The following is a 26432-nucleotide window of genomic DNA, read 5'->3' on the forward strand; positions in this document are numbered from 1 at the left end:
CTTAAGGAATTTTGATGCTTAGCAGAAATTCTACAAACAAATGCACAGACCTAGATGATATGCAAAATATATCTCAATTGTAATACATGCACTGCAGAGGTATTTTATAGATTTTTAAACAATTGAAAGTGAAATATATCATCTCTCTTACAAATTGCTTTGCCGCAATTGTAAACTTCAAATTCCTGGGTGTCAACATCTCTGAGGATCTGTCCTGGAGCCTCCATGTTGATGCAATCACGAAGAAGGCCCGTCAACGGCTATACTTTGTGAGGTGTCTGAGGAGATTCAGTATGTCACCGAAGACTCCAAAAACCTCTACACGCTGGTTGCATCACAGCTCTCAGGACAAGAAAAAACTCCAGTGTTATTAGCTCGCCCTGTGAAATCACAGACCCACCCTTCACTCCATCAAGGACATTTACAAGAGGCGGTATCTTAAAAAAAGTAGCCTCTATCCTCAAAGACCCCCAAAACCCAGGCCATTCCCTCTTCACTCTGCTACCATCGAGAAAAAGGACAGGAGCCTAAAGACGAGCCCTCAGTGGCACAAGGACAGCTTCTTCCCCGCTGCCATCAGATTCCTGAATAATCGATGAACCAAAGACACTGCCTTACTTTCCGTGCTTTTTATTAATTGTTGTAAGGTGGTTATAATATGAATGTTTGCGCTATGATGCTGCCATAAAACACCAAATTTCGTGACAATAAATTCTGATTCTGAACTATCATTATCATCAACTTAGCAACCACTAAAGTTTTAATACAGTGGTTGTAGAATTAGTTTCAGAAATATCTGTGTTCAATGCACAGAATACTATAACTTTGTTTTCTGTTGGCATCTGTTTTTGTGGTCCAGTTCGAAATAAGCCCTTCAAGAAGTATGCCAACTGCAATGTGAAGCCAAGCTATCTGGTGCCAACCATTATTGTCAAACGTGGGTTCTTAAAAATAGGGTTGTACACTGTTCTTGAAATTAGAACCATTTATTACAAGCTCCCATTTCATGTGGTGTAAGTATCACTTTAAGGACTAGTACAGGCTACAACCATTCACAGCTTTGGAGAGACTGGGTGGCAACAACTTGTACAGGCTGTAACCAAATTTGCTACTTTGGAGAAGAGAAGGGACATTGGGTGTTTTTTTCCAGGGACACAAGTGGTGAGAGAATCCTGTTTGCAGAACACTGAAGGAACCACACTTTATGACCAGCGACCATCAGAGCTGGAATGACTCTGTAATAATGGACAATTCAGCTGATTCTCCCTGTCAGGGGAATTATTGAACCCCACTGTGACCCAAGGAAAGGTCATTTTGATTGACCCGTACCTGGGTTTTTGAAACATCATGAAGTCACACATTTTGTTTCCCCTATGCAAGGAAAAATGGAGTTCATACGAAAGGATATTTCTCTGGAAGAAACTTGACAAGGATTTGTGAGTTTTCAGCTGTCCAGGCCAGTCTCTCCCATCTCCTTCATGATTCCTTCTGTGCATCAGTTTTAAAGTCTGCGTTTCGACAATGGATTTCCAACACTGAACTTTGAAATAACTTTTCAGAATTGTGCCCAAGCTATAATGGTTTGGGTATCTCACACACACACACACATAGTTGGTCTTGATTTGGCTAATGTGTTATATTATTAGTAGTTACTAATAAATATAAATGTTTTAAAATAAAAATATAACATTGCCTTAGTAAATTTCCATTGCTGGTGGAAATTTACTTCACAGAGCTGGTGTTAAATTGTAGCTCTGAGACTCAACACAAACAGATAATATTAAGTATTCATTCGTCCATTTATAATCAATGTGCAGCACTGTACTAAATTAAATCCTACAGCTTGAAGCATGGATTCACCCAGCATCTGATACTTACTTCCCTACAGCCATGACCTGCTGAAACATTTTAGTCTCATGCCAGGGTAATAAAAACTAACATTGACCTATTACTGATAATCTCCTTGCTTTACGCTTCAATGATGCTGTGGCCAAGCCATGTAGTGTTGGAAGCATTTTGTCGAGCAGAAGCAGCCTCTAAATTTGAACACCACTCAGACTGCTGCTGAGTGGTAAAATTGAGCTATCCACAGTAATTCAAAGTACTGGTAATGCAAGGAGATTCCACCAGCCTCAAGATTAAAATAATGTTGAAGAATGGAGATTGATGCAGATGGAGAAGAAATAATGGCAGAACATGCAATATAGCTTTGCTGCTTTATTCAGCAATTCAATTAATAAAATTTAGTTTCCTATTCCAGCTACATAGTCACAAGCTGAACTTGGATAACAAAGACAGTCAAATGCCATGTGTACTTTCAAGTGAATCACGATTGGTAATGGGAGGTTATTTATGTCAGATTCTTGTGTATTATCGGTCCCAATTAATAAGACAGAGGAGCAGAAATAGGCTATTCAGCTCATCGAGTTTGCCCCACCATTTTCCCACTCAGCCCCACTCCCTGGCCTTCTCCTCATAACCTTTGATGCCTTACCTAATCAAGAACCTATGCCTGAAATAAACCAAATGACTTGGCCTCCACAACCAACTGTGGCCACAAATTCACCACCTTCTGGCTAAGGAAATTCCTCCGCATCTGTTCTCAATGGACACCCTTCAGTCCTGAAATTGTGGCCTCTTGTCCTTGACTCTCCCACCATGGGAAACAACCTTTTTACCTCTACACTGTCCACAACTTTCAATATTCAAAATGTTTCAATGAGGCTCTCCTTCATTCTCCAAAATTCCATCAAATGCAGGCCAAGAGCTGTTAACCATTCTTCTTATGGAGATATTTTCATTATGAATTTCTACGTCCACTTCACAAATTCTTATTGTGTAACAATATCATTCATTTGTAATTTCAGGTTCTACTTCCTTAATAAAAAAAAATGCACCATGTAAATACACCATGTTACACAGACCAAGATGACCCTTTGTTTAGAGTGCCCTTGCATGCAATACACTGCTTTTATTTTTTATGGCTCACCAAGAAATCAAAATATATTTTATGCTTTCTTAGCCACCCAACATTCCTTCCCACCACTTCCAGTGACCCTCAGACAGGCATTACCTGTTTTTCCATATGATTCAGACTTCCTTTAACTGGTATTCTTTTGCTTTTGATTTGCAATCACCAATCCAGAACACTATTAGTAGTGGGAAATAAAAAAATCAAGCTGGTTTTAAGTTGGAGAGGTTGGTGAGTGATGTGCAGTGGTGAATAATGCAGATAATATTTCAGATATGGTGGAGCAAGGTTGTCCAGGCAATGCTGATGTTTACAGAGCTGTCTGGTTAACAGTAATCAGAGTGGTTTGACAGAAAACAAAGGCACATGCAGAGCTGCGAGATGCATGTGAAAAATGTTACTGAACCCAAAACCAAGAGAGAAATGTTGGAACAACCCAGAAGATTAGAGAGAAAACTAAATTAAAATGCAATGCAAATCAGACTCCTAAACACAAACTCAATCAGAGACTCATTTGAGGATTAAATTTAAATAAATCTATGGCTCCCTCGTGCACTCATCCCTCCCCACAATTCCCCCACCTTGGCACTTTCTCCTGTGGCCACAGGAGGTGCCACATATTCATCCATACCTCCTCACTCACCACAGTCCGGGGCCCTAAACAGGCCTTTTAAATGAAGCAATACTTCACTTGTGTATCTGCAGGACTGATTGACTGCATCCAGTGCTCCCTTTGTGGCTTTCTCGACATTGAAGAGATTGGGTGCAGATTGGGAGATCACTTCACTGAGCACCTTTGCTCTGTCTGCAACAGTGACAGAGACCTCCCAGTAGCCAACCATTTCAGTTCTGTGTCACACTCCCATACTCACATTTCTATCCATGGCCTTATGTACTACCCACCCCAGACCACCTGCAAATTGGAGGCACATCACCTGATTTTCTATCTGGGCCTCTCCAGTCAGATGGCATTAACATCAATTTTTCCAGTTTCTGCTAACCTGCTCTCCTCCCCCCCCCCCCCCCTATTCACCTCGCCATCCCTCCTCCCTTTGATCACTGCTGTCCTCTCCCTCCTTTCTCCACATCACCTCCTGCTTTTGTGATCACACCTTACCCCACCCCACTCTTTTGTTCAGACGTCTGTCGACATTTTTCCATATCCGATGAAGGGCTCAAGCCCGAAATGTCGTTATATTCTTTTTAATTTTTGCTATATATAAAGTATACTGTTTGACCTGCTGAGTTTCTCCATCATTTTGTTTTTACTTCAACCACATTGTCTGCAGACTTTCGTGTTTTAATTCTTACTCATTTAAAGGACTCTTACTTTGCTTATTATTTATTATTGAATATTTATTATCTGTATTGCAGAGATTATTTGCTCTTTTTTGGTTTGCATTTCTCTCTTTTGTCAATGTATCTTTTGAGTAGAGTTTTTGCATGACTGATGAGTGGTAATTCTGCCTTGCTTGCGGGAAAAAGGATTTCAGGGTTGTATCTGATGTCACGTTTGTACTCTGACCATAAATCTGAACTTTGAACACAAGAGCAGGGATATGATGTTGAGGCTTTATATAAGGCAGAGGTGAGACCGCACTTGGAGTATTGTGAGCAGTTTTAAATTTAAATTTAGACATACAGCAAAGTAACAGGCCATTTCGCCCACAAGTCCGAGCTCCCAATCACACCCAATTGATCTACAACCCCCAGTACATTTTGAACGTTGACGGAAACTGGGGCCCTGGGGAAAACTCACACAGACACAGGAAGAACGTACAAACTCCTTACAGACAATGCAAGATTCATCATTGATCAGTGGTGCTGTAACAGCATTGAGCTAACCTCGATGCAAACCATGCCACCTCGATTCAATTTTGGGTTCCTTATTTCAGAAAAGATGTGCTGGTATTAGAGAAATTCAGAGGAGATTCACAAGGATGGTTCCGGGAATGAAAGAGTTATCATATGAGGAATGTTTGATGGCACTAGGCCTATAACCTTTGAAATTTAGGAGAAGGAAGGAGGTGCTCATTGAAACATTTTGAATGTTGAAAGGCATGGGGAAAAATAGATGAAGAAAGGTTGTTTCCCATAGTGGGAGAGTCTAGGACACAAAAGCACAACTTCGGGATTGATGGGAGTCCACTTAGAAGATACGGAGAAATTCTTAGTAGAGTGTGGTGAATCATTGGAACCTGATGCCACAGGCGGTTGTGGAGACCAAGCTTTTAGGTGTATTTAAGGCAGAGATTGAAAGGTTCTTGATTAGCCAGGGCACCACAGGATATAAGGAGAGTGGGGCTGAGTGGGGAAAATGGATCAGCTCATGACTGAATGGTGGGGCAGACTCGATGAGCTGAATGGCCTATTTCTGATCCTGCCTTATGGTCTTGAGTATTATCTCACAGTTCTTTCGAATGAATCCCATTTCCCATATTTACCCATTTGACAAATCCATAGATGTCATCCTGCACGTTTAAATCATTGAGATACTTTTGGGCCCTACAGAACCCTGGTGTGTTCTTCTGTAAAGTATTTGCTAACCTTGCTGCTTTCTACAATTGTTTTATCCAACTTGTCAGCAACCCAGGTTCGAATCCAATGCTGACTGTACAGTTTGTACGTTCTCCCTGTGTTTGGCATGGGTTTCCTCCGGGATTTTCAGTTTTATCCCACCCTTCAAAGTGTATCGGGGTCATAGGTTAATTGGGGTATTTGGACAGTTCAGGCTTGTGGGCCAGAAGGGCCTGTTTCTGTGCTCTATGTCTGTATGTCTAAATCAAACCGATCCTTTAGAATAATATTTGTAATATAGTTTTACACATTGCTATAATCTATGTCAACAACATCAATTTTGTCTACCTTGCTGATCCTTCTCGCTAGATTCTCAAAAATTAAAATGTTAATCAGACACGTTACCTTAAATAACAAACATTCACCCTTGTAATCTGTGGCTTTTTGAACAATAATTTATACTGCTCCAAAACTATATCCCAGTGGTTTGACACCCATTCAACCACTTCAATTCATTGAATTTATCCGCTTAAAATAATTGTACCACTGGCAACCATCCGGGCTTCTGGTATCACACCTATAGTTTGGAGGACTAGATAAGGATGATTGACCTCTCCTCTGCTTTATCCCTGACTTCAATTAACAACTTGGGATACTTTTTAAAATCTGCAATGACAATGTATCGACTTCTGAAGATTCTTTAAATATCTAATGCTTCAAACATTTCTTCATTGAATAAGTGGCATCTTGCAAAGTATTTATCAAGAACCAGATGCACGGGTTAATTTTTGATCATTAACACATATTCCTTTGTTATTTATTACATGTGTAATTATAAAACATCTTTGGATTTTACTTGATTTGACTGTCCAGCATTTTCATGTACTCTCTTAATTTCCTATTCAAATTTTTCTTTCTTTGGCTTGCCTTCACAGACGAAGATTTATGGAGGGGTAATGTCCACGTCAGCTGCAGGCTCGTTTGTGGCTGACAAGTCTAATGCGGGACAGGCAGACACGGTTGCAGCGGTTGCAAGGGAAAATTGGTTGGTTGGGGTTGGGTGTTGGGTTTTTCCTCCTTTGTCTTTTGTCAGTGAGGTGGGCTCTGCGGTCTTCTTCAAAGGAGGTTGCTGCCCACCGAACTGAGAGGCGCCAAGATGCACGGTTTGAGGCGATATCAGCCCACTGGCGGTGGTCAATGTGGCAGGCACCAAGAGATTTCTTTAGGCAGTACTTGTACCTCTTCTTTGGTGCACCTCTGTCTCGGTGGCCAGTGGAGAGCTCGCCATATAGCACAATCTTGGGAAGGCGATGGTCCTCCATTCTGGAGACGTGACCTACCCAGCGCAGTTGGATCTTCAGCAGCGTGGATTCGATGCTGTCGGCCTCTGCCATCTCGAGTACTTCGATGTTGGTGATGAAGTCGCTCCAATGAATGTTGAGGATGGAGCGGAGACAACGCTGGTGGAAGCGTTCTAGGAGCCGTAGGTGATGCTGGTAGAGGACCCATGATTCGGAGCCGAACAGGAGTGTGGGTATGACAACAGCTCTGTATACGCTAATCTTTGTGAGGTTTTTCAGTTGGTTGTTTTTCCAGACTCTTTTGTGTAGTCTTCCAAAGGCGCTATTTGCCTTGGCGAGTCTGTTGTCTATCTCGTTGTCGATCCTTTCATCCGATGAAATGGTGCAGCCGAAATAGGTAAACTGGTTGACCGTTTTGAGTTTTGTGTGCCCGATGGAGATGTGGGGGGGCTGGTAGTCATGGTGGGGAGCTGGCTGATGGAGGACCTCAGTTTTCGACAGGCTGACTTCCAGGCCATTTTGGCAGTTTCCGCAAAACAGGACGTCAAGCGCTGAAGAGCTGGCTCTGAATGGGCAACTAAAGCGGCATCATTTGCAAAGAGTAGTTCACGGACAAGTTGCTCTTGTGTCTTGGTGTGAGCTTGCAGGCGCCTCAGATTGAAGAGACTGCCATCTGTGAGGTTCTGGATGTAAACAGCATCTTCATTATTGAGATCTTTCATGGCTTGTTTCAGCATCATGGTGAAGAAGATTGAAATGAGGGTTGGTGCAAGAACGCAGCCTTGCTTCACGCCATTATTAATGGAGAAGGGTTCGGAGAGCTCATTGCTGTATCTGACCCGACCTTGTTGTTTTTCGTGCAGTTGGATAATTTATACCTGCATTTTCAAACTTTCTCCAGGTTCTGGGCAGCACTGAGTTCTGTATTTATCTAAACCTTCCCTTTCTGCATTATCAGACCCTACGCACTTCTCAATATCCTGGAAGCGAGATGTTCAGTTAAATACTTATTTGGGTGTCCTGACCTTTTCCTGACTGGGAAGATATTTGGTCTAAATTTTTGCCATCTCCCCTTTGAATGCCCATATGCCTTTTCTCATTTTGCTGGGACAAGAAATGGCAAAGGAGATCAATGTTAAAGCTGTTGCTGAGGCCTGATAGTCAGTTAGATGGGATGCTTTAATCCATCCATAAAATGACAGCTCAGGGCAGGAGTTTACAAGATGATCCACTGACAGCACCTCAAAGCAGATAGTTCAGCAAGTCCCCAATGCCCAATTTACTCAGTAAGTAGGAATAACTTACATCAACATGACATAACGTAGTCCAATATTAATGCTGTAAGTGAAAATCTAACAGCTCATTGACATATCCATGACCACACACTTGAAAATCAAAACCCAGCTGCTCATAATTTTCACCAATTACAAAAGAAAACACCATCATTCCAATAGTCTTGAAATTCATGGCCACAAAAGCATCAGGGGACAATCATCTGGTACAGATTTTCAAATAAATGTTTCCAGTGCATTTCTGCTGAATTATATATTACCCTAGTAGAGAGATTCTATTCCTATTTTACCAGCCCATTTACATGAATGTTTACCTAATAGAATTGTGATCGCCACCACCATAAAGGTCTTCCAGAGATGCCCTCCTACCTACCCATCTTCCTTTCCTCAAGCAAAGTCCTTAATTTCCCCCCTTTCTATTGGGGGCTCCTAATTACTAAATGTTTAAAAATCTCAAACTTTTTTCCATAGCTCCCAACTTAGCAAAGCTTTTGGGGAAAACATTAGCATGCAGGGGTGAACTTCGTCGCAGTCAAGACAGGACAAAATAGTGTGAAATTTCTGCTGTTCCACTTGTAATTCCCCACATTAAGAAAGGGTTGGAACGTGGCTGTACAATTCAAGCATCCAGAGTTCAGGTGCTGTTTATTTGCATTTTATACACTTTCCCTGTGATTGCACAAGTCTCCTTCTGGTGTTCAAAGGTTCCTTTTATTGTCACGTAATGATACATTAAAAATATACGATACATGATATACTTCAGCTTTTCTCTGCTATAAGGCAAAGAGTCACTCTAAGCTTGACCAGCACCCCTAACAATAGGAGAAAGAGCAAGTCCTTTCAGAGCGTCCATGGATTTGCCTCCAGCGCTTCTGCTGCCGCACAGGCACTTGTTCAAAAGATCAGCCTCCCAAGGTCCAGAGCCAAATCTTCAACATTCAAGAAGCCTTCAATGTCTGAAGCCCTTCGGGAATCTTTTTTATGCCCTCAGCACCCTTTCGAATCCTGGTTCCCATGAGCCATACCACGAGGACTTGCAGATTCTGGGTGAGCAGTGGACCAGCGTGGGGTCTCTCATGGGCCCTCTGCATTTCCAATTGAAGGCACTCCCTCTCCACATCCTCACGGTCCAATGGCAGTAACAAAACCTTCATTTCCTTAGTCACCATCTGGGCTTTGGCTGGTTTCTGCCTTTCCTGCTGCAGCAGGCATCTTACAGAACAATAGAACACAAGCGACATTATCGAGGGGGCTCTTTATGAGCAAACATATTCAGAAAAACACACGAAACAAAATGTTAATCACAAAAAAAATAAGTTTTTACCTGGTCAATATTCATTGTTTTTATGGTTGGACCTCCAGTTGCTAGCAGTCTGCAAACTGTGGGGGTTCTTCAACCGCAAGTCACCAACCGCCCACGGCCTGAGTGGGTCCTTCAGCCGCTGAGCCTCTCACTGGTTCGCTTCCATGGTCACTATCCTGTAGCGTCTTCTCCTCTGATTCTTTTTCCTAGCAGTGGGTGTTCTCCCCATTTCTGGTGCCCCGCGCTGGTCTGCTGCTCACCCAGATTCTGCAAGTCCTCATGGTATGCTGCCTGGCAAAGGCACCACCATCAAGTGCTGTGGGCTCCTTTAACAGGTACAGAGTTGTCAGCATTCCGACCGGGCGGTGAGACTCTGTGGAGCAGCAGGTGTCTCCACTCCCTGCTCACCTGGGTCATCACAGCAGCAGCACTGCCTTTACAGAACTTCTGGCAGTCCCACCATTTCTTTGTTCATCTTTGTTCCCAAATCCCAAAGACATTCTAGCAGGTTAATTAGGCAGTGTCAAGTGTAAATGAGTGGCAGGAAAATTGGGTTGCAAAAAATGCCCAGTGGGGATGGTTTAGAGTCAGTTTTACAGCACAGAAACAATCCTTCAACTATATTGTCCATGCTGACCATTGAAGATCTAAGCAATCTCATTTTCCGACATTTAGCCGATAACCCTCTAAACGTTTTCTATCCATGTTCCTGTCAAAATGTCGTTTAAACACTGTGGCTGTACCGGCAACTATCAGTTCATTCCACATACCTACCACCATCTGTGTGGAAAAGTTGCTCTGGGACGGAGGAGCATGGAACTGTCGTGTGTGAGTTTGGTGCAGGCGAGCTGGAGCAGGGTGCTGCCATGAATACAATTAGATCTCACATAAGTGGAGCCTGATTCTGCATCTTGCACTAAATGTCTCTGAACATGTTGCCAAACCCATTCATTTCATCTGCCCACTCCTGTCTATCGGCCTCCCATGTTGCCATCTCTGCTTCTTGCACCTCTCTCATGGGCCCTTTGCATTTCCAATTGAAGGCACTCCCTCTCCACATCCTCACAGTCCAATGGCAGTAACAAAACCTTCATTTCCTTAGTCACCACCTGGGCTTTGGCTGGTTTTTGCCTTTCCTGCTGCAGCGGGCATCCTACAAAACAATAGAACACAAGCGACATTAGCGAGGGGGCTCTTTATGAGCAAACATACTCGAAAAACACACAAAACAAAATGTTAATCACAAACAAAAGTTTTTACCTGGTCAATCGTGAGGTGCAGATTCATTGTTTTTACGGTTGGCCTGTGTCCATGCCGCGAGGGACTCTGGCATCAGCACCGCTGCTGGAGGAGGGAGATGTAGCTGGAACAGTCTCAGGAAAGAAACCAGGTTTGCAGAGTGGCTTGTGCCCCAAATGGAATAACACAGATTGAAATATCGCCAGCCTTTCTAATATCGGGCCATCCTTTATCTTCCTCATTATACGTTGCCTTATTTTGTCCTCTGCTCAGAGGATAAGGAGCTCACGAACCTGTTTGTCTCCCCAACTCGCAGATGCCGTAACCATTAGCCGCTGCTTTTAAATTTCCTACTAATAGGTCACACACATTACACATCATCAAAACGTCACACTTCTTTCCCGACCTGCTCCTGGGATGCTGAATTACCCTTTTTACACAGACATTGATTCGGTGCTGTGACTACTTCTGCTGCCGGCTTCAAGGCAGGACTGGAATGAACCCCCCATTCTGTGTTCATACCTTTTACACAGAAGGTGTGGCGCAATAAAGGTGCAATATTCCTGCATTGAAGTGGTTGTGTAAAAGGGGTTCATGTATAATTGCTCTGTATTAACAAAGTAACAAGCAGCAACAAAACAGCAGATTCAAATCATAATTGGCCACCTAATTTTTCCAAGTAAATGTATGACAGATTACTGCCGTTGCCTTATATATTTTGGAACAAAGAATCTCTTCCTCCTCTTGTAACTGCTTTAGCTTTACACTTCCAATAAGGACAAGTCCTTGCAGATTGGAATAATGAAGAGAGGATCAAAGTCACCATAACATCAAGTGCTACTGTGCAGTTGTCATGACAGCGATACCCAAAGCTCTTTCCTGATTAAATACTGTTTTCCCCCTTGGCAGGATAAATGCACAGAAGCTACGCGCCTTTGTCAGCAACAACAAAAAATATGTAAATGTTCACCTTGCTGCCTGATTCAATGCATATTCAATCTGAGCATTTTTTTTTAAAAAGTGGGTAGGGAAGTGGAATCAATTCAACCACGTGCTACGGAGCAGTTTCCCCATCCTAGAAGTTCAACAAATAAATCCATGATATGCAAGGAACCTGCCACTCTCAGCAGTCAAAGTAAAGGTTCCAATTCTTGGAATAAATTTCTGGTTCTCAAAGCAATTTACATTTCTGTTCTTCAATCCTATCTGAGAAACTTCGTTAATGACGAAAGCAGGGAGATGGTGTCATCCTGTCCAAATGCAACTCAGGGCATTATTTGTCAGGATGAAGAACTACCATAAGATTTGACAGCAGCAAAATTTACTGCTTCAGAAAATTTATGCTGTGCTGAAGGCTTTTTAATAGTACTTATTAGTTGCAATCATTAACACTCAAAGTCTGAAATAACTCTTTGGAGTAATGTATTGAACTGAGGATATTAATTAGATAGACAGTTATGCAGTGGTAAGTGCACTCACTTACCATGTAAGCAGGAGCATTGCAATTTTCAGTAAACATCAGTTCAATTTGCCAACAGATTACTTTTCAGTTCCCAATCTGGAAACACTGGTGTCACTAGGGGGGGTGCAGACTGCACTGGGTAACACCGCCTATGAAATTTTTGTGCAGTGTTTCAGCACAAATTTATTATTTTTATAAAAATAACCCTTTAATTAATTCGAACAACAAAAACATTTTTCAAAAACCCAGGTTAAAACTCTATGCCAATTTACTTTTTGAACCTTCTAATGCACTCCAGTCAGAGCGGTTGTTATTAACCATTTACAATGACGCTTTGAATCATGAGCTTTCGTCTGCACGCACTACAAGCATGTACTGTTGTTTTCGTTGCCTTTGGCATTTTCATAGTCGTTGCATTTGTCAAATTTTCTGGCGTTTTAACTACAATATTGTGGTAATTAGTGTATCAATAATCTTTTTGAGAATGAAGTAGTATGATATTGTAATTTAAAGGTGTAATTTTAATTTTGCTAGTTGTTTATCTCACTACTATTCCAATTACAATCAGTGATATTTGGGAATTATGATTTACAAGTAACATTGATACAAAAAAAATGACTAAGGATTCTGTATCATCTGGTACGGTAGGGGGTCCATTGGGGGGGAGCAAGGGTGACACCATGAGTTACTGCACTAGGTGGCACCAACCATAGGGACGCCTCTTTCTGGAAAGTATTTAAGCTTCTCACTTCAACACACAGGTCAGGACATGGTTTCCAAAGACTGGAAGGGAGCAACTATTACCCACACTTAGGATAGAAAATAGGAAAGTGTTGACCAATGACCCTGATCGCAGTCCCATAAAATTCCCAGAATCCAGCACCTTTTCAACTTTGGTGGTGCGGGACAATCAGATTTTCCAAACTACTAGTTGTCAAACCTACCAATAATCCAAAACACTTATTTCATTGTGTTTTTTTAAAAATGTTACACAGTAATTTAATAAATGTTCCAATCAACCCTGTGAATTTAAAGGGAAAATGAAATGTAAAGCACTCCAGATCCTGACTCCAGATACCTGGTCTCTCATTTGGATAGTGGCCCTGACCTCACTTCAAAGCCTCAACTCTGGCCCATAGTCCACTTTCACCTCAGACCCTGACACATATACAGGACCAGATTTCCCGCTCTGGCCCATAGCTCATACCCTGGTCCCCTGATATACATACTGGTCCAACCAGTGAACCGGATGTTAAACCATCAGGATTTCTTAACAGAGTAAAATATAAAAGTCTGTTTTGATTGAGGCAAATTGTAGACACCTATATGAAGGGCTCAAGCCCATCTTTGCCATATAAAATACACTGTTTGACCTGCTGAGTTTCTCCAGCCTTGTGATTTTACAAGGGGTTCTGAATATTTAGATACTGGAAAAATTCTGGTAACTATCAGTGAGGAAGTGACAACAAGTACATTTATAAAATTACAGCAGGTCTGTGTAGACTCAAGATCGATTTATGAAAGGGATATTAATGTTTGCATAACACATTAGAATTTTTTGAGATTGTGACCACTGGAATAGAAAATGGAAACTAGCTGCAGTAATGGATGTAGACTTGCACAAGATTTACAATAAGGTTGTGAAACACATTAATCATGGGATTATTAAACAAAACTAGAAAATACAGAATTGGGGTAATGGACTGGGGGCAGGTAAACGGGAAGTGTACAGGGAGTAGAAACATTCCGGCTGGTTGCATCACAGTCTGGTATTGAGGCGCCAACTCTCATGACAAGAATAAACTCCAGAGGGCAGTTAACTCAGCCTGGAACATTACAGGTACCAGACTACACTTCATATAGGACATCTACATAAGGCAGTGTCTTAAAAAGCAGCATCTCTCTTCAAAGACCCCCACCATCCAGGCCATGCCCTCTTCGCTCTGCTACCATCAGGGAAAAGGTACAGGAGCCTAAGGATGAGCACTCAGCGGCACAAGGACAGCTTCTTCGCCGCTGCCATCAGATTCGTGAATGATCAATGAACCAAAGACACGGCCTCACTTTTTGTCCACTGTTATGGTTATTAATATTTTATTTTTTATCGTAATGTCGTAAGATGGTTATAATATGTATGTTTGCACTACGATGCTGCCACAAAACACCAAATTCCATCACTCGTCCGTGACAATATAATGCTAATTCTGATCCTCAGTAATCACCTGTGAAAACCAACAATCATGACCCACCCGATTAGTGACAGAGCTTGCCGATTCAACATGGGCCTCATCAGCCAATCCCCAGAATCCAGAGAACTCGAATGTTAGTCACCTTGATCCAGAGGGAAAGCTTAAGAAGAGGAGCCAACAGACTTTTGCTCGGGGGAACCTTCATGAAGTAAAGAAGTATTTAATGACATGCCAGCCTTTGATGCTACAGTAAAAATATTGCACCTTCACATCTCTAAATTACAATGAATCAGCATTTTGTAATGCATTTCACAAGGCAGCAACTGTAATAGATTAATCATCAAATAAATCAACATATTATTTCCTATGCCATTATATATGCTTCATCCTATACTTAATTCTAATTTAATATTTTTTTGTGCACATTTCTGTGCTACCATCATTATGCTGAGGTAGATTACTTTGTATTAATGCAACAAAATTTTACCCTCCAATAATATTTCAGATTTAAATAGATTGCAATTAGAGTGGCATTAAATTGACTAAATTTAGCCATCAAGGGTTTTGTTGAGGAAAGCTCAACATACAGCTAACTAAATAAAATACTGGATGCAAAAGTGATCACAAAAGGCCATAGCAATTGTGGAAATAAATTGCTCAAGAGGTCAAGTAAAACTCTATACATTATGTTATCTTTATATCTGGCATCTTTATGAATTAATTATTAAGAGATAACTATAACAAAAAGACAAGTAAGAGAAAAGTTCTTCAAATTGAAAAACTAATATTGGAACTGCCCTACATAAGAACAGAAATTTACAAAATCAAAGTCACTGCACATACTAAGGCTGCAAAATTAAACTAATAGATATATTGGACAATTCAGAACAGAGGTGGAAAAGGTTAGCAGAATAAGAACCATGTGTTGGAAATGGACAAAAAGAACAAGCTGCATTCTTGGTACTGGAAAGAGTTAATACCTCTTCAAATCCAAGACAGCACAGCTCCTACTTCACAGCTCTGATCCCAGTGTTCTCGTCAGTGAAAGGAACTCCCACAGCCCAATCATTCTATGATGTTAGTTTCATTTTGCCTAATGTCTTTAATTTATATAGCTTTCATTAGATTGTCATTGTGTTTCTCAGAATGAAGAAATCTGGTTCCAAAGTGTCACTATCTGCCCAAATCAGAGAGAATGATGAGGCCTGATTCTTCAGGCAATTTTCTTTCCAATAATCCAAGCTCCCTAAGAGTGTAACTATTGCAATTTGATTTAAATTTGATTAAATGGCAAAAATAACATGAAAATCTCATTTAAAAAATTCAGAAACAAGAAAGTTATATCAAATTGAAGGGGAGAGTTGAAGAATCAAGCAATAGCCGAATCTGGCAAGGTACTCTTAGCTTGCATGCCTACCAAAGTGGCAGATCGAGACTGATAGATTCACTCAGAGGAATGTCTGTATCTTCACTCAGAGGGAGATCTGCACCTTCACTCAGAGGGAGATCTGCACCTTCACTCAGAGGGAGATCTGCACCTTCACTCAGAGGGAGATCTGCACCTTCACTCAGAGGGAGATCTGCACCTTCACTCAGAGGGAGATCTGCACCTTCACTCAGAGGGAGATCTGCACCTTCACTCAGAGGGAAGTCCATATCTAGAAAGAGCAGCCAGAGGAAACTGTAGAAGCAGGCACAATTTTGACATTCCAAAGACATTTGGACAGGTTTATAGATATGGGCCAAATACAGCCAAATGGGACTAGCCCAGAATGCCAATTTGGTCATCATGCACGAGTTGGGATGACTGGCACTTCCATGCTGTAAAACTCTATTATTCTATATATTGAGGTACTGAGGAAAGTGCAAGAAAGTTCTCCATGGAGACAACCTACATTTAAAGGGTGTAACCATTTGAAAGTTTATGCAGACTGGAATACTTTAACTGGAAAAGGGAACGCAGAGGAAATCTGATTGAGCTTTGAATATGTTTGATGGGTGAAATGGGCGTCGAAAGAACCAAAGACTTGTTGATCCAAACCAAGGCTTTTATTAACTAAAAGACTGGAGCATATCACAAGTAGGTCGACCAGTCCAAAATGACCTGGTCTGGCTAGGACCAATCCTTTAAGGCCTGCCAGTAGGTGTGGCTACAATCTCAGCCAATCACAGTCATCCTACACTACCATCTGTACATTTCCATATTGGTGATAGAATCTGCACTATCACAATGGGAAAAATTGCTTAATTCAAAGGGGTTCAAATGGAGGATGGACATCATGTTAAGTGAATAATAATTCACTGTAATTGATGAATCATGCAGGAACTGAGGATATTGGAAGATAAAGGGTTGAAGTTCTACAGTCAAGTGTAATAGGTACCAGGACCTCAAATTAAAACACAGAAATGCAAAATGTGATAGGTTCCAGAGTATTCTTAGTGCTTTGTAGTGAAGTATACAGATGTAGCAGGAACTATCAGGTTAAGTTTTGTTTAGACAATTGATACAGGAAGACGACCTTCAGAATCCTGGGCCACTGAAGCCAGTTCTGGGTAAGGTGGGACTTGCTTGACATGTATAACCTGCATCCATAGAGTTGGAGCCAACATCCTCATCAGAATATTAACTAGCACCTCAAGAGAAAGTTTAATGTGTTTCAGCAGATAGATGGTTATCAGATTGAACTTAGTGAGGGCAAAGCAGGTTAAAAAAAAGACTGAAAGGAAAATGGCCTTTGAAACCAAAATCAACCAGAGGTAGGATGATAAACACATCTAAAGAGAGTTTGGATTATGGCAAATTAAGATGATAACTCGCAGGGAAACTGCCACATGTGATGTGTAGATTGTATCAATGACAAGGACCTGGTTCAACGAGGAGGAGGATTTGGAATTCCAGGCTACACAGCATTTGAGGGAAAACCAGGAGTGAGTAGCAGCCCAAATAAAGAATCTATTAGAACAGTGAAGAATAATAACACCATCGTCAGTTCAAAGAAGACCTCCTTCTAATGAAGCAAGCTAAAGAAACATTAGTGAAAATATCTTTTTAGTGAGTGTAAACTACAGGCCACCATGAAGTTAGCACTCGTGGTCAGCACTTGTTCCAAGGTAAAGTGAATTCATTAATTGCCAATGAAGTGCTGGGCCTGAGTCTGTGGAGAAATGCCAAAATTTGGTGTAACAATCCTTCTGTTGCTCCACACGAGTGACCCTGACTCTGAAATTCCCAGGTGACTGCAGATGTCCCAAAATGTGCAACTGGTCTTTGCCAGCCATTTCTTATGCACTTTAACGATGGACGATGGAGTCCAGCAGCAAGGTGTGAGCTCAACACTCTATGCCTGAGCAAGGTCAATCTGATCTGTGGTAGGAAGACCTGGGTAAAGCTGATGTCAAGAAACTGAATTGCAACCTTTCTTTACTTTCCACACATTTGAATGTATTTCAGTGGTAATCCTTGGCTCAAAATCTGCAGGTTTCTCACTTATCAGAAAGAGGTCAATTGTAGTTGTAAATGTTCATGATTGATTTAACTTTGTTTTCATTAGAATCTACTCGACATTAGCGGCATCTATTTTCACACTGGAAATATACGATTAGCATAGTGGTTTAGTGCCACACTATGAAAGACCCACTGACCTGGGTTCAAATTCAGTACTTTTTGTCAGGAGTTTGTACATTCTGCGTAGGTTTCCTTACACCCTTCAAAATGTATGGGGGTTGTAGGTTAATTGGGGAATTTGGGCAGAAAGGGTCGAAATTAAATTAAATGTGCCCAGTTGAATAGCTGTTTGATACTTTGGTCCATCATTTATTTCACTGAACAAAATTTGAATCAGTGATGTGAAAAACAGATCTCTGCAGTAATTATTTTGTTCTTTTTTTTCTCTAATGTCCCTCACTTCCCTCTTTTACTATTCTTATTTGTCAGAATCACTCAAAGGTTCCTTTCACTGTCACATAATAATACATTAAAAATGTAATATACATAATGTACTTCAAATTTTGTCTGTCATAAGGCAAACAAAGAGTCATCACAAGCATTGCCCAGCATCCCTAACAATAGGAGAAAGAGTTGCCAACAGTCCGCAGCCTGTATGGGTCCAAAAGCCACTGAGCCCCTCGTTTGGTCCACTGTTATGGCCCCTTTCTCTGAAGGGTCGTCTCCTATGCTTCTCCTTCTCAATGGAGGGGGGGCTGGTGTTTGCCCCATTTCTAGTGCCTTCGCCAGTCCACTGCAACCCCGTTATCCAAGAAGATGCTGTCATCTTGGACACAAGGTTGCAGTATGTTTAAAAATAACAACGTTGGTTCTTTTAACAGGCTGCTTAATGCTAATACGGAGCAGTCATCATTAAGACTGGCCAGTAGGACCCTGCAGAGCAGCACACTATCTCTCCCGGGTCCACACCAGATGCAGCAATGCCATTGCAGCAGCTTTGGTAATGTGGCTTTTTTTTTAAATGTAGCTTTACAAGGTGCATAGGTGCATTAAAAGCAGATGGACACTAGCGGTTTGCTAATGTGCCTTTTAACCGTGCTCATCACGTGAAAGTCCTGTGTAATTTACACAATGGAAAATGTTCAAACCACAAAATAGTCATTCCCCCAGTAATGATTTGCCTATATAATGTGGAGTTTCACTAGGGAACAAAAGACAATGTTTATTTATAATTTTAATTCTTATTTGAGCAATTAGAACTCTGCTAATAAATCAACAATGCAAGGCACATTCAGATGGTTCACCATTAAGCGTTCTCTGCCATCCTGGAAAAAAGATGATCCATTTGTATACCATGATCACCTACCTAAACATCTTGAAGCCCGCAGTGAAGAGCTCCAATCCTCCCCTCTCAAAATTACAAAGGCCATCCCTTAATTGTCACATCTATTCATCCTAAATACAAAATCTAACCTTCACCAATCACCAACCCACACTTCAAATGCTCAACTCATCACTCAACACCAACTTCCTCTTCCAGCCTTTGATTCCCCAACCTATACTGCATCAATCTTCAGAGTCCATTTGACTTTATTTAGAACGTAGAAGTTGACGGCACAGTGTAGCGTGATCGATAATACTTGGAGACTTCTGAGGAGCATAAACACGCTTTCATTAACTGACAACGAATGCCGGATATTTACAGAGGTCTTAAGGTGAATCTGGGATAAGGCAGGATAACAGGGTTTATATCGGGGCCAATAGGGGCAGAGCCAAGAGGAGGGGTCAGCCGTCTACACACAGACAGCAAATTCCATTTCATTGCACAGTACAGGGCCTTCGTCCCACAGTATTGTGCCAACCTAATAACCTACTCTAATCACTACCTAGAATTTCCCAACTGTTTCACTCTCCTTTTAACTCAGTTCCATGTACTTATCTAATAGCCTCTTAAAGGATCCTATTGTACCTGCCTCCACGATTGCTACTGCTAGCACATTCCATATATCCAGCAGTCTGTGTGGAAAAACCTGCCTCTTACAGCCCCCTCCCTTCTGCCATTTCTGCCCTGGGAAAAAGCTCTGGTTATCTACATAATCAAAGCCTCTCCTTACATCCTGTCAGGTACCCTTAATACTGAATTTCCCAATGGCAGCTCACAAGCTAAATACGTTGTGTCTATTGTGAACTACCATATTTGATGACATACAAGACTCTTGAGCATATAATCCCCCCCTCCCCAATCCCATTTCACCAGGGAATATTAAGAATATTTTTGAGTGGATTTTCGGGTAAGCAATTAATGTTACTGAAAATTGTAGCTACAGCACAATGGCTTCACCATTTCATCTGATGCAAGGATCGACAAAGAGATAGACAACAGACTCGCCAAGGCAAATAGCGCCTTTGGAAGACTACACAAAAGAGTCTGGAAAAATAACCACCTGAAGAAACACACAAAGATCAGCATGTACAGAGCCGTTGTCATAACCACGCTCCTGTTCGACTCCGAATCATGGGTCCTCTACCGGCATCACCTACGGCTCCTAGAACGCTTCCATCAGCGCTATCTCCGCTCCATCCTCAACATTCATTGGAATGACTTCATCACCAACATCAAAGTACTCGAGCTGGCAGAGTCCGCAAGCATCGAATCCATGCTGCTGAAGACCCAACTGCGCTGGGTAGGTCACGTCTCCAGAATGGAGGACCATCGCCTTCCCAAGATCGTGTTCTATGGCAAGCTCTCCACTAGCCACCGAGACAGAGGTGCACCAAAGAAGAGGTACAAGGACTGCTTAAAGAAATCTCTTGGTGCCTGCCACATTGACCACCGCCAGTGGGCTGATATCGCCTCCAACTGTGCATCTTGGCGCCTCACAGTTCGGCGGGCAGCAACCTCCTTGGAAGAAGACCACAGAGCCCACCTCACTGACAAAAGACAAAGGAGGAAAAACCCAACACCCAACCCCAACCCACCAATTTTCCCTTGCAACCGCTGCAACCGTGTCTGCCTATCCCGCATCGGACTTGTCAGTCACCAACGAGCCTGCAGCAGACATGGACATACCCCTCCATAAATCTTCGTCCGCGAAGCCAAGCCAAAGAAGACAGCAGAATAAACCTTGGTCAAAACATGTAACTAGGACAATAGCACAAATCTTTTTAATAATAATACTGGTGTAGTTTACAAGGGAAAACAAAAGCAGCTTAGTTATAGCAGAAAATCTTACATTAAAACAAGTTTCCGCTATCGGTCCCTGTGCTGGTCCCGCTGCCCTGCTTAATCCCGGTGGCACAACTGTCAAGTCTCCAACATGGTCCCGCTGCTCCACTCTCTCACGGGGATGGTTGGGGGGGGGGGGTGGAAAATCACTGTGAAGACTGGCGGTGGGGGAGCAGAATGGAGGGATCAGCGTGGGGACAGATGGCGTGCTGTCGGGGGATCAGGGCAGTGGGATCAGTGCAGGGACCAACATCAGGCTGCTGGGAGAGCTTCCCGACAGCCCACCACTCGCCCCCAACAATAGAGGGCAATGATGCCAGTGAGACGTGGAGCGGCGATGATCACATTCTAATTCCAACTTTGCATACAAGACCCGGGGGGATATTTTTCAGCCATTTCTGGGGGGGGGGGGGGGGGGGGAGTGGGTCTTCTCTGCCATTAAATACAATATCTAATGTGCCTTTAGAGAAGTCAATCAATTTTGAAGCAGTTTTAGTTTAATTCTTTCATTTATATTTTAAAGTAACATCTCCACACCACAGGCTATATCTTGCAGCGAGAGTTACCAGGTCACAAGAGGTGATTTGTTCCTTCTGCAACTCTCCATTAAAAAGTCAGCTTGGAGCTTTATGTCGGCAATGTAACTCAGCTTCTGCTGGGTACAGCCCATTATTTATTCTGCATCAAGTAATTCCTCCAAATAGTGCCAAATTTTAACTGTTCTGGTCACAGTTGAAATCCACAAGGAAAATCACTGACCCTTTATTACTTTTTATGATTTTATTTTAAACAGGTAACTTCAATCTTATAGTTTGTCACACAAATACTTCCAGTAATAATGTTTATTTTTAATTTTCGCTAAAATACAATTTCAGCTCTGGATTCTCTACAATATTATGCATGAAACATAAAACAGTACAGCAGTAGCAGGTGTAACCTGCAGGAAGCTATCTCCTGCACGAAGTGGAGAAAATGAAGTGGAAACAAGGGGACACCCGACAGCTGTGCCAGGGCCCAAATGCCATTACCTGTTACAAAACCAAATCCTGTAAATCCGGGAAAGTTTCTCTCCCAGAGGAACTCAATGCCTTCTACGTCCCATTTGATGACAGTAACAGCGAGAACTACCCCTCCGCAGCCCCGGGTCCCCCGACGATCCCATCCTGTTCGCATCTGAGGATTATGTATGTGAATCAGAGAAAAAGCATCCAGCCGGGATGGAGAACCTGGCCAAGTATTAAAAATCTGTGCTGACCAACTTACCAAGGTATTCACAGATATCTTCAATATCTCACTCCAGCAGGGCATGGTACCCACCCTTTTCAAACAGGCGTCAGCAGGTGCTTTTAAGCTGCAGAACCTGGGTAGCCCTCCTGGGACCCAAATATGATTAGTGGAGCAAAGGTGCTTCCAGCACCTTTTAAGCTACAGGGGTGAGATGGACCCATTAAATCGCCAACCCAGCGATTTAAGGGGGATCCCGCCCCAGTGATGACACGGTAAGTGATGCAACAGGCACTCATGGGAACTATCAAAAAGACTCCCCCACACCCCCAACCCCCCCACCCCCCCCCCCCCACTGGCCGTCAGTCGCCAGTGGATGCGTCCTGGGTAAGTTTAACTGGGTTCCCTGATTACCTCGGAGGTAGGGCAGGGACCTGGTTGAGTTTGGACAACACTGACTGGGTCGGACCCTTTCAAGCTGCCTTGTGAGTGGGGCACTAATTGGGCAAATTGCCCGGTTAACCCCATTTTACAAGGCAGCTTGAAAGCGCCTACTCATACCAGTGCCCAAAAAGAGTGCAGTAACCTGTCTTAATAACTATCGACCAGAGACACTTGCATCAACAATGATGAAGTGTTTTGAAAGGTTGGTGATGAAGTATATCAGCTCCTATCTTAACAGTGACCTGGATTCATTCCAGTTTGTCTACCGTAGTAACAGGTCTACGGCAGATGCCAGCGCAATGGCGGTACACAAAGCCCTGGAACACCTGGACAGCAAAGATCAGGATGCTCTTTATCAACTACAGTTTGGCATTTAACTCCATCATCCCCTCAAAACTAATCAGCAAACTCCAATGCCAGGGAGTTAACACCCCACTGTGTAATTGGATCATGGATTTCCTCACCTCCATACCACAATCAGTGAAGATTGGCAAGAACTTCTCCACAATCTCCATCAGTACCGGAGCACCACAGGGCTGCGTTCTTAGCTCCCTGCTCTACTCACTTTACACCCACAATTGTGTAGCTCAGTACGACAATAACACTATCTACAAATTTGGCAACAATACCATGGTAGTGGGTTTTATAAAGGAAGGGGATGAGTCAGCGTATAGTAGGGAGATTGAAAACTTGGCAGAATGGTGCACCAACAACAACCTTGCACTCAATGTCACCAAAACTAAGGAGCTGATTGCTGAATTCAGGAAGGGAAAGCCAGAGGTGTACAATCCAGTAAATATTGGGGGATCAGAGTGGATGAGCAAAATTAAGTTCTTGGAAGTCACCATCTTGGAGGATCTTTCCTGAACCCAACACACTAAAGGCATTGTGAAGAAAGCATGTCAGCATCTCTACTTCCTCAGGAGACTGCAGAGGTTTGGAATGACACCAGAAACTCTGGCAAATTTCTACAGAGGTGTGCAGAAGTGTGCTTACCGGCTGTATGACAATCTGTTATGGGAACACCAACACCCCTGAGTGTATAGCCCTCTAAAAAGTAGTGGGCACAGCCCAAGATATACAGGCAAAACCCTCCCTACTGTTGAGTACATCTACAGGGAATGCTGCCATCAGAAGGCAGTGGCAATCATCAAGGACCCACATCACCCAGCACATGCTCTGTTCTCGCTGTTACCATCTGGAAAGTACAGGTGCCACAAGACTCTCACCACCAGGTTCAGGAACAGCTGCTACCCCTCCACCATCAAACTCCTCAACAACAAACTCAATCAGAAACTCATTTAAGGACTCTTTCTTTTATTGATCTTCTTGTTCTCTCTGTATTGCAGAGTTTATTTACATTCATTATCAGTTTACAGTTCTTTTATTTGTTTACATGTTTACACTGTGTACAGTTCATTGTTTGCACTACCAATTAGTGGTAATTCTGCCACACCCACAGGAGAATGAAAATCTCAGGGTTGTATGTGATATCATGGATGTACTCTTGGACAATAAATCTAAACCACAAAACACTCACAGCATGTACAGGTGAATGCGCACTGGAACCACGTAAAAATGTACTCTACAACTTGTTTGGCAGATAGATGTTTGCTCGGTTCACAAGAAATTAATGGATACTATTTAACACATTTTGTCAATTTGCATTTTTGACACACACACACCACACCTATGACTGATTATGTGGGAACTCACAGAATGACTAATTACTTGTTATTTACAGAGTTATTGTTGAATTCTGTTTACTTCTATTTTCCAAGTAGTTTTGCAAAAGAAAAGGTGCAAAAACTAAATAAACAAATCTCACTTACTTGCTGCCAGGATCTTCTGTGTTTTAAATCTGCCGTGGACTCACTCAGAACAAGATACAATTGTACTTTTAATACTCAGCAGGCCATGCTGTGTCCATAGAAAGCAAAGATACAAAGCCAATTGGCATTTTTATACAGAAACTTCGGAATTATTCTGAAAAAAATTAGCATATTTACCTCCTGATGTGGTTGTTTGCACAGAGGCACTTTTACGCAGTCTTCCTGTGTTGCAGAGTTTGTCGGAGGGGGAATGTCGTATTCGTTAGGCCAGTTCTAACAGAGTGGCTGCGGTCATTTTACACTGCAGCTGCTCCGTAAAAATGTGTAGGGGTCCCAGTGTGAAAATTGCAGGATGGGATGTCTCGACATTTTTAAACTGCTGCCGGATCATTTTCTGCTCCAACTGCTGTGTAAAAGTGTCTAATGTTTGTCAACTCAACAATCACAGCGTCTGCAGACTCTCCTTTTTAACCACAATATTTGTTCTACTTTGTGAGCCAAATCAAAAAAAATTTTAAAATACAAGAGTACAGAAAAACAGGTCATACAACTGTGTAGAGAATGAGGCTAAGGTCATTTCTAATTCATTGCTGCTTATTGAGGAACTCGTACAGAAAACACAATTTAGACTAGAGATTAAAATTTCAGAACAAAGGCAGCAAACATTCAGTGAATCTTTTACGGGCCTTCCTCGATTATAGTCCCTTGCTTACAAACAAATGTTTGGGAGACCTGGTGGGATGGATTTGGTAGCTGCAGGATTGCATGTTTTCTGCCAGACAATAATGGGACAATTCTGCATCTATTCTTAGCACAGCGCCACCATCCCCCCTCCCCTCCTCCTCCCCCCCCTCCTCCCCACCCCCCACCACCTTGAAACTACAACACTGGGGGCTGATGAGCTGAGCAGAGCTGGGAGCAATCCTGTTAGCATCCACTCTTCCTGTGTATGCTCACTCTCCCATCCATTTTCAAAAACAAAATTCTGATGTGACATGGGGTATTCCTGTGTACGAGTCATAATGAGCGACATCTCTGAATATTGAGACACCATTTTAATAGATCGATTCCTCTCCATAATAATGTTCACAACAGATAGGACAACTGAACTTATAGCAGTTACGTGAGTGAAACGTGTTATCACTCTAATACGCAACTAAATTCCTTTACATCAATACATTCTCAATCTTTGTCAAGGAAACTCAGAGTTTAAATGTGAATTAGTCAAGGAATTCGAAAGTCATACATTTTGGCTTCAGGTGGTAAGAGTCAAATGTGATTTAACTTTCATTTTTAGAGCCATCGAGTTGAACAGCTGGCAGACATATTGTTTGGCTCACCACAAGAATATGTATGAGCAGGAGTCGGCCAACTGGCCATTGAGCCTGCTCTGCCATTCAATGAGATCATGGCTGATCTGATGATAAGCTCATTTCTACCTACCTGCTTTTTCCACCATAACCCTTAATTCTCCTGTTATGTAAAAATCTATCCAACCTAGTCTTAAATATATTTTCTGAGGTCGCCTCCACTGTTTCAATGAGCAGCGAATTCTACAGATTCACCACCCCCTGAGAAAACCAGTTCCTTCTAATCTTCATCATGTCTACTACCCTGAATCTTAAGGCTATGACCCCTGGTTCTGGTCTGCCCCACCAATGGAAACCACTTATCTACCTCCACCTTATCCATGCCTTTCATAATTTTATATGTTTCTATAACATCCCCTCTCATTCTTCTAAATTCCAGCGAGTACAGTCCCAGATGACTCAATCTCTCCTCATAGGCTAACCCACTCAATTTCTGGAATCAATCTGGTGAACCTCCTTTGCACCATCTCCAAAGCCAGTACATCTTTCCTCAGAGACCAGTTAAGGAGACCAGAACTGCACACATTACTCCAGATGCGGTCTCATCAGTACCTTGTACAGTTGCAGTATAACCTCCCTGCTCCAAAACTCAATCCCTCTAGCAATAAAAGCCAACA

General features: G+C 42.3%; 1 protein-coding gene across 3 annotated transcripts in view; it reads right to left on the minus strand.

The window, feature by feature from the left end:
• The window catches only part of prkd1 (protein kinase D1), a 265779-nt gene that overhangs the window by 164410 nt on the left and 74937 nt on the right, over positions 1-26432 (minus strand). The window lies entirely within an intron of this gene.

This window comes from Narcine bancroftii, chromosome 2 (assembly GCF_036971445.1).
Source record: "Narcine bancroftii isolate sNarBan1 chromosome 2, sNarBan1.hap1, whole genome shotgun sequence".
NCBI lineage: Eukaryota > Metazoa > Chordata > Chondrichthyes > Torpediniformes > Narcinidae > Narcine > Narcine bancroftii.